General features: G+C 45.0%; 1 long non-coding RNA gene across 1 annotated transcript; it reads right to left on the bottom strand.

Moving 5' to 3' along the window:
* Window positions 1-3,447: 3,447 nt before the first annotated feature.
* Window positions 3,448-11,990, bottom strand: LOC107498141. The gene is made up of 4 exons (XR_004953541.1): window positions 11,502-11,990; window positions 10,701-10,766; window positions 7,286-9,096; window positions 3,448-5,308 (listed from the first exon to the last, which is right to left on the bottom strand). It is a non-coding gene; the product is annotated as an uncharacterized LOC107498141 (long non-coding RNA).
* Between the last annotated feature and the right edge of the window lie 209 nt (window positions 11,991-12,199).

Raw genomic sequence — 12,199 nt, 5'->3', positions numbered from 1 at the left:
TAATAAATAACCGCCCCTAAGTGGAGTGGCAGACAAAAGAACCAATAGAGTTCACGCACTTGAAAAGTGACTTGAGAATAGTCTGGGCTGGTAGCCATCTGCCTGGTTCTTTCTTCTGAGAGCCGACATGTTTATTCTACCCGGCACGAAGAAGAGAGCCTCACGCTGGCATCAGTGGCAAGCGGCACATTGGCCTGTCCTTCTAGGGTCCCTAGAAGAGGCAGTTAAAGCTCTCACATCTGTCTCCAGTCTGAACCGGGCTTGAAGGGGGGAGGGGTGCTTCTCTGCCTCTGTCTGCCAATGAGAGAAGAGGACTCGTTTGCTCGTTTGCTTTAAAAAATGTTCTTTAAAATATTTTCAATGGCTCTGGAAATCCGACTTTTCATTTCACTTGGGAAGACAGATCTTATTTCAACAGCTCACGAGCTTTTATTATTATTATTATCAAAATGTAATTGTTTCTGCTGTTCTCAAGTTTACACTATAAAGCTCAGAGCGGGGAATTTGATACCAAAAGATATACTGACAATTAATAATGATAATCAAAGTATAATTCCTACCCTGTGCTGAGAATTTGTTTTACATTTAATTCTACAAAAACCTTGTGAGATAAAACTGTTATGTACGATTTCCAAGAAAAAAAAAACAAACCTGAAGGTCCGCAAGGGTTAAATAATCTTAAATTCCCGCAGCTAGTAAATAATGGAGTCTGGACCTGTGCCTAGAACAAACACTCTGGAATATTCTATAACAGCGATTATTGACAAGGAATGGTTTTGCCTCGCAGGAGACAATTGACAATGTCTGGAGACATTTTTGATCATCACAACTGGGTAGAGAGTGCGAGTGGCTTCTCAAAACTCTACAATACACAAGAACGCCCTCCCCCGCCCCCTTCCGGCAAAGACTTTTCCAGTCCCAAGTGTCAAAAGTGCCACATTTGAGAAATCCTGTGGTCCACGGACAGGAGTTTGATCCAAAGCGACTGACATTCATATCCTCTATTGTCCTGAGATCCATAAGTTCGAATTAAATTTAGTGTGAAAGACATTACGAAAACTTAAATTATAGGCATTTAAAAGAATGTTACGTAAAATGTCCAAAACGTTTGACAAAATTTGATATGGTGTGACTTTCCTCTCAAATCACAAATTTGCCAAGAAACACAATTTTCGAGTGAGCAGGTTGAGGTGATTACACAGTGTTTTCGGCACAGCTACATGCCAATGTCAGTAAGTTGACAAACAAAGGTTTTGAATTATGAGAGTTATCCAGGTGCAAATCTGTTGCAAAAATTATGTCTGCCCTGTATTAGGAACTGAATAAGAGAATGGCTACTGATTTTTATGTGCCTATAGGTACATAAATATTTTTGATTCGTCTCAATTGGTAGGGATTTGCTGTAAAATATTCTTTAACCAGCACTCCAGACTTGTGCAATAACTCTTCGCAGAAATTATCCCTCAGATAATGTGCACTTATCAGACTTGTAATTATCCCAACAAATACGAAGTTGCCTTTGAATGAGACTATTTCCACAGCGCACAGAGCTAGATAATTTTAGATTGTCCCCGTGTGCGAGTCTCTCGGAATGTCTGTGGGCATCTGGAGGCAAACAGTATGTTTTATTCTTCGGTGAAAATGACTGCCATTGTCGTGAGAGATGCCGGAAGATGGCACCGAATTGCTCAGACCTCGCGTCAGACGCCAGTGGAGATGGCCTCTCGAGATGTTCCTCGAGTGGGCTCTGTTAATCGCAGCCACAGCGGAAGTGACCAAGGGACACGAGTCACGGCAGAGGACTGCGTGTTGGCTCACCTCTTCTAGCTGGTCCCCTTCTCGTCTCAGCGAATGAGTCACACGCAGCGAGGTACAGTGTGTTTTTTTCCAAAGATAAAAAAGGGAGATTGTAAAAACAGTTGGCACACATGTTAGTAAAGGGCCCGATATGAGCTCTTTGGGGCTTTGTGGGCCAGATGGCCTCTGGTGCAACTACGCGGCTCTGCCCTGGGGGGTGCGTGAAAGCAGTCACAAGACAAGAGGTAAAGAGCGAGCATAGCTATTTTCCAATAAAGCTTTATTTACAAAAGCAGGCAGGGGGCCTTGTTTGTCAACTCCTGGAGTGAAGCATGAATATTGAAAAGATATAGATATGAAGAGACAGATGCTAAACAGACATTCGAAGTGTGGCAGAGGATGGTACTTACCTCTATATCACCCATCCCCTCCTTTAAGAGCTGAACCTCCAGCTCCTGGGGCCGGCATGTCCCCAGTTATGTGGACATCCTAGTCTCTCTGGCCAAAAGGGGTGATTTTTTAAATGAAAGCCAAAAACATAGAGGAGATGTCTGGGAATGCTCTGTGAAGAGGCCTCATCTCGCTAGCAGGTGCCATTTTGCTTTTTACCTTTCTGTTTTCACCTGCCTGGAGAGTGGGAATACTCGTTGGGGCTCCAGCGGCCACTCTGTGATTGAGAGGGCAAGTCCCCACACGTGTCAGAAGCTTTGGCCTTCACATCCTTGAGCCGGCGAAGCAAAGCCAGCAGCAGCTGACCTCTGGACTTCTTGCGATATAGGAGAAACAACCCTTCAATGCTTAAGCCGCTGCTCAAGTCAGGTCTCTGCTTGCTGCATAGCCAAAATTCTGATATATGTTGATAAGGAAAACAGATGTGTAGCTCAGCTTACCGATACGACATTAGCGAGCGAAGGCTACGTTAGGGATGGCAAAGGGTATTTACGATTAAAGCCTCTGAATCCATCAGATCGCGTGGCCAATCCTGACCTTGGGAAATGTCTCTCTCTGTGACTAGTTCCCTCCCCTGCAAAACAAGAATAATCATATCACATGCCTTATGGCACTGCTGAAAGACTTGAATATGATAACGTGTGTATAAAGTGACTGGCAAGTAGTAAGCGCTTGAACTATTAGTTACTGTTACTCTCGTTCTTTTGTTGATCTACTTCAAAGAAGCGAAGTAAGGATGGAGACAGGAACAGTGGGCAATGGCATTTCTTCCCATCCCTCGCCGTCCAGCCCTCCCCCTCATCACTAGAACAATACATGGAAATCCGCCCGCCATCTCCGGGCTTTTTTTTTTTTAAATAGTTATTATGTGTCTAGCAGAGTATTAGATTCTGTGAGTTCCAAGATGAGCGGGACAGTTCCTGTCTTCAGCGGGCAGAGGCAACCCGGACCACGATTAAATATAAAGCGAAAAGCTTTGGGGGGATGGTAGAAGTAGGAGTGACACCCACTGGGGAGAAATGAAAAAGAGGGATAACTTCGCATCGTCGGATGGAAACAATAGAAATATAGAGGAATCTGAAATATGAGCAATGAAGAGGGCGTTTTAAAAAATTACCTGTTGTTAAAAGCCAATAATAATGATAAGAGAAAGAATTTAAAAAGCAAAGATGCATATTAAATATTTTTCCTTTCCCCGTCTCCATCTCCCCTCCAACCCCTCCTCCCTGCTCTGTGGCTGCCCTTCTCGACTGTTCTAACAGTCTCTCTTACTCTCCTGCTTGGGTTTAGCCGAGGGAAGGCGCCCGTGGAGGAGGAAAGGGAGGTCGAGGTCTTTATTTCCCCAGCTCCCTCCTTGTCCCGGTTTGGCCCTTCCCTCTGCTTGAAGGACATAGCTCTGATCAGGTGACTTTCCCCCACGAAGGCTTCCTCCCCGTCTGGCAGGCACAGCCCACCTCTGCTTCTTCTGTCCTGGATACAGCAGTGGCTATCCGCAGAGGTAACTAGCCTCAGAGTTCCTGTCTCTGAGCCAGGCTCACCTCCTTGACATTTTTCCTTTGTTCAAGTCTCCTTGGACACCTACCCTATTTTAGGAAGGTAACTGTTTTCCACTGGGATCCTCCTGGTGGACAAGCTCAACTGCCAACCAGGGCAAGGTGTGAGTGAAGTGGACCAAGTCTAAGGCAATAGGGACGGGTGGTGACTGCGGTGAACTGAAGTGGGCAGCAGATGTTCAGCTCTATCTGCTCGTGCCCCTTAGCGCGTGACTTTAGGGGGCTACCACTGCTCAAAGGGCGGCCGCCCTGCTAGTCGGGGGGTCAGGTGAGAGGATGACAGTATCGATCGCCACCTTGTGCAGACGCCGCATGCAGGATTTCGTTCGATCCTTTCAATGATACCGTCGTGAAGGAGGTTCTGTTTTCCTTCTTACATAGATGAGGAAACTTGTTAAGGAGTTTTGAAAAGATTAAATGATTCAACTCAGGCCACGCCTAGATAAGCACTCACAGTACACTTCTGGAGCCTGGGCGTTTCCATGGAGACTCTTTCCACCCTCTTCCTGGCTCACTGGGTCTCCCTGAGTGAGGCCCTGGACCTCAGCCCTCCTCACCTTTCTACATCTGTGTCTGAATCAGCCATGTTTTTTTTTTTTTTTTTTTTAACTGGGATCTTCTGATCTTTACCTGGGGTGCATGGACCACCCCCCCCCCAGATACTATAGAGATGGTTTCTGGAGAGGTCTATGGAATCCTTGAAGTCAGAGGCCAGTTTCTTATGTGCGCATGTACATTTTTCTGAGGAGCTGTACGACAGCTTTCATGAGGAACTCACACAGAGAACCACAAGAAATTAAGACCATGTGTCAGGGTGTCGGAAAGCAAACTAAAAGACATGAATCGGACCCAACACGATGGCTATAACACAAAAAGATGGAAATAACAAGTGTTGGTTGGTGAGAATGTGGAGAGACCCCAATGACAACGTCTTCTCCCGGAACACCTCCTGAAGGACCTGCCTGAGGCTCTTTGTGAGGAAGTGACACTCTTTTCAGAAATATGTCCCTGATGGTTTGCTGGGTTTGTTATTTCCATCACAGATTTGCTTGGAAGCAGCTAACCCACCACGAACATCCCTCTCTATTAATGAACACCTTTTGGCGTTGGGGATCTCCGTTTTCAAACTTTTCAAGGAGCTTGTCGAGGTCTCTGCAAAAGCTTCTGCCAAACCCCTTTGCTGCGGATTTGCTCGGGAGTTTCTTTTTCTTCCGCGGTTTCCTTTTCTCGTGCATTTTCTCCGGCTAAGTGCTCCTGTTCCCATTTTAACGACTCCTTAGTCAACTCCTCAGGAGCCACCTCCAGGAGCTGCGCAGCGCCATCCTCATCCACACCCAGGCTCAGGCCGTCTGCCGTCTCAGCCACGGCCTCGCTGACTTTTGCAATCTTCGTGCTCTGGCGTGGCAACGGCGGCATCACTAGGCGACGGGGATTTTCCAGCTCCGCGAGCATCTTCCGGGACCACCGGAGCACATGCGGTCTCTCACGGACCGTGAGGCAGCTCGTGACTGTAGAGAAACGGGGTTGTTAACAAATACGCTCTGCAATGCCTTTCGTTGCACGTCCGGGACAAATTATCACGTAGAAATGGACCTCGTTCTTATCCATGGCTCCCTGATAAACCATTGTACGGATATAGCTTAACTTATTTAGCCAATCGTCTATTGATGCATTTAAGTCATTGGATTGCAGGTTTTTCATAATTTTTTCACACTTGACTCACTGAAAGAAATACATACATTTTTACATTGAGAGGCAGTGTGCACACACGCATGCGCACACACACACACACTCTCATATAGCACGAAGTTTTATAAGACGGTATTTACCCTTTCTAGGTGTATGGACTCCATTCTAGTCCCCTCCATTCTATAAAAAATAGGGATCAGGACATAATATTATCTCTCACCACCTATTGGTAGGTCACAACCTGTCGCTTAAAAAATACTTTCAGTGCATATTTATTAAATGAAAAAGGGAAAAGTACTTACTTATATTCTACTGTTCTGAACATTTTACGAAATCAACTTCTTTAATCCTTATGAAGTCCCAGTGGGATAGGAATTATTATTCTCCCTATTTTTCTGATCTTAATACTGAGGCACAGAGAGGCTGGACAAGTTGCCCCAGGCCGCCAGGTAGTATGTGGGAAAGCCGTCTTCAGCCCGGGCAGTCTGCCTGCAGTTTCTTTTCTTAACCATGGGCCCATGGCACTTCCTCTCGTTTTAGGAACTGATAAGAGATTACGTACTTAGAAACCTGCCATTCTAAACAGCCTCATTCAGAATACAATCTTTAATAAGATAATCAAACAGGACATGACAAGTTGACTAGTCACACACCTTGATGAGTATAAGAGCTAAACACTCTCCAGATTTACTAACCTCATCCAGAAACAACAGCGTGCGCGCGCGCACACACACACACACACACACACACACACACTTCAAAACCTCCAAACTCTCAACCCCTCAAATAATCAACGACCACTATCAGCATTAGACATACGATAATATGACAGAGGCATTTATTCAGAGACAGTGGGGAGCTTCTCATTATTCATCGATTTCTCCCCCAAAGTTATAAAGTTCCAAAGCCTAATTATTGTGTAATAGTTAGCTGAACTGTTTGGAGAATTGGAAGGCCGTTTAGCTAATGCATGGCATATGTCGGAGGGATGCGGCTAATTCACATATCTGTCCACACTATTCACAGAGAAGGTTACATGCCAATTATCCAGGCTTCAGTCAGTAGGCTCAAGTACAATGGAGGCAGTGTTCACACACTTGACGTGCTACATTCCAGCCCGACATCAGAAGCAGCTGGTCCAGACCACTGGGGTCGTGATGTGTAGGGACCACATCCACGGAAGAGCTAGAGGATGAGACTCCACCGTGACTACGACGTGGGCTGGCAGGATTCTTTAACCTGGATTCTGTTCACTGGTCTTTAATCGTTTCCTGCTCAGACTTGTTAGGGGGTGGGGTGGGTGGGGGTGCCGAGGAAGAGGAGAGAGACAAAGGCAGAGCGATCGCTTAAATGACAAAGGAGAGAATAATAAAAGCCGGTGAATGGATTCCAATAAAATAAAGAACCCACACACATGCTTCTGCCCAGTCTTAGAACCAAGCAGGCTAAGACATTTCCCTCTAAGACTTCAACTTTACGTGTTCAAAATATCTCTGCGCGTGTGTGTGTGTGAGTGCATATGTATTTCATCTCCACTTTTTCTCCTTTCCATTTATCTTTTTTTCCCCTTCGCTTCATAAACTGGACTGGGAGTGTTGCAATCTCATCAGAAAACGCTGCTTCCGGTGGTATTTTTTTTAAACCAGGAACAGAAGCAGAAGTGTCTGGAATCACCCGAGAAAGCCCCAGCTCTCCTGAGAGCTTTCTCGAATTCTGCTGGCGCAGAGCACTGGATCAGTCATCGGGGAGTTAAAATGGCAGATGTTGGGGATTTTAGGGGGAGGGGAGGCAGATACCTGAGACTCTCCAGCAGTTTTTCCGAGCTTCCTCGTCACTTCCATATCTCAGATCACAATATGGGAACAGAGCTGCTGCCACTGGCTTGAGGTCACACAGCCCAACACCGACACAACCGTAATAAACAGGCGATCCAAACAGCCGGCCCCAGGTTCTGCCTCCCCGGCCTCATGGTCACCCTGCTAACACTACCCTGGTGCTGCCGCAGACCGCCATACCTTTAAGAAAAATCAGCAGCTAATAGACAACAGGCGGATACGACACGCTGTCCTGTGTGCTGTTTCAGCTCAATGTGCATTTTTCCCACCCTCCCAGATGAAAATACAGTAATTAACTCCATGCAGAAGAGGGGGGAGGGGTGTGAGGGGAGGAAACCCTTTTTTTTTTTTTTTCCCTCTTCCCCTAGACTTGAAAAGAGATTCTGGCAGATAATTTGGCTGAACATGAAAAGGGAGAGGCTGCTCACAGCCGCCCAAATAAAGTGCTGGGTTGGTGAGGCTCCCGGGCTGAGCTGGTTGTTTCGCAGCATGAAAAGCAGACATTTATCTGTTCCCATGGAGATGCGTTTTCTACTAGTCAATCAGGCACTGAGAGCTCAGACAATAGCCGGTAGGGCCTTTTTTTCTTCATCTTGAGAGACAGTCGAGTGTCCCCCTTTATTTTAATGTACTTCAATCGAAAGGGGTCTAGATGATGGCTCAGAAATACCTGCAAACGCAGCCATTATAATTTCAAGGGATCCAAATTAACAAGAGACTCCAGCTGCCTGGGAGGATGATGGGGCGTGACCCATCCCCCCCCCACACACACTTCCAATTTCAAATCATAGGTTGTTCTGTCACAATCCTTATTTGCATACATTTGGCTTCCAAACGTGACCTCTCCCTGCCGAATAAAATAATTCATCAGGTCATAAATTAAAGGTTGAAGATTTCCAAGCGACTGGCGTGGGGAGGGAGCAGGGGCGTTTCCAACAGAACCTTGAAGAAGCAAGAAAAAGCTGCCCCAGAAGAGAGAGAGAGAAAAACAACAACAACAACAACAACCCGGAACCGCTGGAAGTCGGTCAAGTTGTAAACTTCGTCCTGGCATTTCCTTGCCCTAAACGTTCACATGCAGGAATGATTAGGGCTGCGATTCGACCTGATGTGTGTGATCCAATCCCCGGAAAGAGAGCGTGCCCATTTGCAAAAACATGTCGACTTCAGTAGGTGAATTGCCGTGGAAGCGCCTAGAAACCAGGGGGCTCACATCGAGACTTTTAAAACTCTTCCTCTCTCGAGCGTTATCTCTTTTTCCTACATCACTTTTGCCCATGCCTAAGGCGGAAGAACTCGCGACAGAGGTCTTCCTCGGGCTAATCGAGACGGGAGAGGGGATTGCCATGGGATCGCGTGTGACTTGCAAGGGAAGCCGGGTCGCCGGGTGGCAGTGTGCCGGCGGCCGGCAGACAGCCCAGCGTTGGGACTCGATCATGAAGTAACTTCATTGTTGTTAATGGAGTCATCCCAGTGCAGCTCAACTGCGCAGGGCAGGAAAAGTCAAGACCAGGAGGGCTGCCGCTTGGCTCACGACAGCCCGGCCCCTGCTTGACGCTGCTGCGTTTCCATCCTTCTCCCTGAAGGCAGAGAGGCTCCTGCTTCTCCAGGCGGGCTGGCTGCGACAAAGACACCGACTGGGCCACCTCGGAAAGCCACTAAGAGCAGTCCCAGCAAACAGCAATACCAGCTTCCCTAATAACGTAGAACGCCCCACGGTTAGGAGCCAGAAGCAGACATTCACCCCAAGGGCTTTCGGGAGCTTGATTTCCCTGGAAAGACACACACAACGTTTCTTAGGTAGTGTGGGTCAGCGTTTGACCATTTCCTCCTCTTGTATATTTTCTCACTTTAGTTTTCACATTTAAAATAGAAGCAACAGGAAATCTCGCTAAAAGATTCAAACACAATAAAATTAAGCCGAAGTTCTTCATTTCCTCTAGTCGCCCACACTAGCTCCTGTTCTCATTAGAGATGGCTAATAGTTTCACGGCGTGACATATATCCTTCCAGACATTTCGCATAAATACACATATATCTATTTATATATAGACACATGCATACATGCTTTGTTTTAAATATATCACTGGAATCATTTATCGACACTATTATACAACTTTTAATTCACTTAAAATATCTACCATAGAGTACTTCCTATGCCTGTATTATTTTTAAAATCTTTGACAAGCACTGTTAGTTTTTAGGGTATTATCCAAAAATAATCTATGCACAGATTGGCCTGTATAAATATCAAATCCTTACCCCTTGCTTTGTCTTTACCAAGTACCTTTCACCTTGCATTTTTTACTTAGATCTCTTGGAGAGAAAAAAATTGACGTCTTAAGTGGTGGTGTAGTATTTCTGTGACTAGTGTTCCTTAATGTATTTCACTTGTCTTTTTGGATGAACTGTGGGTGGATTGTCTTTGCTTCTACAAACAGTGCCACAAAAAAAAAAAAAAAAAAAATCCTCTAGCACACCTTCTGGTTCTTTGCTCAAACACACTCACCCCTTGCTGAAAACAACTCCTTTCCTCCACACCTGTCCTCCTCAAATGCTTTAACCTGAAGGAGCATTGATTGAATGAACTTTTTTTTTTTTTAAATGAGGGTTTAACCAGAGTATTATTAACCCGTTAAAGATCTATTACGAACATCTGCCCCTTTCTCTAGATTTTAAGTTCTCCAGCTTGAGAGTGAGAGGCTCATGAAAAAGACAAAAAAAACCCCAAAATCTTTTTCTCCCCCAACCCAGGGGTCAGCCATGCTCAGATCACTGTGCAGCATCCCATGCCTGCTAATTACAAATGCAGGCTCCATATTGAGTAATTCCTTCCCATTTACTCTCTTTTTATCTTGAGCTCAGAGAAAGATCGCAGCTCCCTCTTATGACTTAGGCGCAGCTTTCTGCTTTTTTTTTTTTTTTTTTTTTTTTTTGCGTGTGCAGGAGTGAAGGCATTGGGGATTTAGAACAAAGTGTGTCCTTGCAAAGAAGTGGGTGGGATTTTGTGTGAGCAGTAGGTTGGGGAGGAAACCCTTCCCTCCCTGGGGAGGAGTCTGATTTCATTATACAGTTGGAAACCTGGTGAGATCGTGTACATGACTGAATCTTTCGCTCAGCTAGTGAGGTCTTTTTGTTCTTTGTCTTGCGGTGTGTACGGCAGGTTCCGGTTATACCCGGGAAGAAGGAAATTTGAGTTAAGAGGAGGGCAATGCCATGCGCCTTGTAATGAGCAAGCTAATTGAAAAATTTCATTCAGGAAGAGAGGCAACAAGGACAAAACGAAAGAGGAACTGGGCCTGCCAATGTTTAGAGCAGAAAAACTGAAATTACCATCCCCAAGTTAAAAATGACATGCGGCTGGCAAGTGTCTCACCTGCTGTATTTGTCATTGAAATTCACAATCTCCTGTGCTGTTTATCTTGAGGCCTGGGGAGCTCTCCTGCTGGTTAGGAAAAAAAGAGGGAAGATCTAGAAACAAACGCTGGTAAATACAAAAATGAGGGCTTAGAAACCCAGAGAGAATGGGAGGTGTAAATAACATGTGGGCATTTGACAATCACTACAGAGAAATGAGAGCCTGAAGCTTGCCAGAAATCCTAAAAACTTAAGGGGGAAACCTAGACATGACAAAAAATGTCTCAGGGGAAAAGAAGAATAAAATCCCAGGAGATCTTTTTCCTCTGGGATTGTGTCTCATGCAGTAAATCAAGGTTGGTTCTGCCAGGGTGCTCATGTAAGCAATGCCACATGCAAAGGGCCAGCTTCATGATATGCCTTCAGAGTCTGTCCTGGCCAGCGTGAGCCTTAGGACAAGATGGGGTAAACCTGGGGGACAGAGTTTTTCTCCAAAATGGAGTCGAGATTAGGGCAGGGTGATTTCTCTCCCTCTAGAGCCCAGACCTATTTGGGTGACCTGTTACCTCTGCTTCTCTCCTTTTTTTCTCTCTCTCAGAACCCTCCCTTGAATGGAATTACTTAGGAAAAAAAGCAAAAAGATATTCTTTAGCCAAAAGCAAAAGTAGGACCAAGTTAAACTCCATGGAGCATGGAAGTCTCTTCCTGAGGCTGCCTGGTGCAGTGAAGTGGACCCTTCCTAACTGCATGGCTGGGGCTGACAGCTTTTTCCATTGTAACAAGAGACTAATAGTAAGAAATGAAATTTATGAACCCTTACATAGAATGAGTTACACACTGATCTATTTTATCCTCTGAAACGAATGACGTAGTCCAGTGATGTCTCTTTTGCAGATTAAATGCAGACTCGGCCAGACCGGTAGCTAGAAAGAGGTAGAGAGAAAATGTAAGTCTAGGTGTGGGGTGGGTCATTATAGTCCAATGGTCAAATCAGGTTCAATGCCTGTTTTTTTTTTGGTAAATTAAGTGTTATTGGAACAAGGCATGCTCATTTCGTTATGCATTGTTTGTGACTGACTGTTTTTAGCTACAAGGGCAAAAGACTCTCTAATGGCCCACAGAGCTTAAAATATTTACTATGTATTCCTTTGCAGAGAAAGTTTGCAGACCTCGCCTCAGATTACTGAAGCACCTGCTCTTAACCCCGTATGTTTTCTTCTGCTCCAAAAAAAAAAAATGCCTTATTCTTTTAAAAATGTGATACTAAACAGGAAAAACAAATCTAAAATGTCAGAAATAATAATAATTATTGGAGAACTGAATCTGTTTAGGGGTCCAAGAATATTAAAAACAAACATAAAAACAGAACAAATTTTTTGTTTTCCTTTTTTCTTTCCAAATTTCAGAGGGTTTATATTACACATTTAAAACGAACAAAAAACCCTTCATTTCCTTATCAGCTTTACCAAAACTGCATGCAAATGATTTTCTAAAACCCCAAATTCGTGGCGTAATTTC

The sequence above is a fragment of the Rousettus aegyptiacus genome, unplaced genomic scaffold (assembly GCF_014176215.1).
Source record: "Rousettus aegyptiacus isolate mRouAeg1 unplaced genomic scaffold, mRouAeg1.p scaffold_m13_p_12, whole genome shotgun sequence".
Classification (NCBI taxonomy): domain Eukaryota; kingdom Metazoa; phylum Chordata; class Mammalia; order Chiroptera; family Pteropodidae; genus Rousettus; species Rousettus aegyptiacus.
The sequence above is the reverse complement of the archived record's forward strand: the minus strand, read 5'-3'. Positions and strand labels throughout refer to the sequence as shown.